Consider the following 773-nt stretch of genomic DNA (forward strand, 5'->3'; position numbering starts at 1 on the left):
TGTGTGTATGGTGCATCAGCTGTATTCTGTGATGAGGGTGTGTATTTGGCTCCCAGGAAGAAAATTTGCAGGTTAAAATATGCCTTGTGGTCAACCTAATAAAAGCCCAGGCTGGCATGCACACCCTTCGGGCATGAAATGCATCCCACATTGATGATGGTTGCAGTGACATGAGAATTTTTAGCCTGACAAATTTGCTTTGAGTCTAGGAGCGGGGGGAAACTGCTATTAGGCCCTGGACATTTTGGAATTGCTGCAATTCTGTCTACAATCGCAACACAGGTTCAGTTGTCATATTTTGCAATGACACCCAAGACTCGGTGCAGTTTTACTGCATGGCATGAAGCTTGTTGCCCTAAAGCAGCAGCTAATTTTGGGCAAAAAGCTTCAAGATGAGATTTGCCATGCAATAAAACTGCACCAGATTTAAGGTGCCTTTGAATAACATGGCACATGAGCCTGCGTTTTGTGATTGCAGGCAGAATTGTAGCAATTCTGTCGCAATCCCAAAATGCCCAGGTGTGAATGGAGCTGCCCTGGTTCACACGTTTTCAAAACTTGGATTTGCATGACTGGCTGTAATTGTGTTCCTATTGCAGTGGTTCACACAAATGCATTCCACGCACATTGCATTTTGAGACCATTGTGTAAAAGGTCCGAGTTTGTAGCTATGCAAGCCAGACTCAAATGGTGGCATGCGGAAATTGGTCCTCACATAGGATTGCTATTGGGAGGTGCTTTTGCATTGAGGCTTCCCCCTACACCCCCTGTTG

Source organism: Rana temporaria, chromosome 3, assembly GCF_905171775.1.
Source record: "Rana temporaria chromosome 3, aRanTem1.1, whole genome shotgun sequence".
In the NCBI taxonomy this organism is placed as follows: domain Eukaryota; kingdom Metazoa; phylum Chordata; class Amphibia; order Anura; family Ranidae; genus Rana; species Rana temporaria.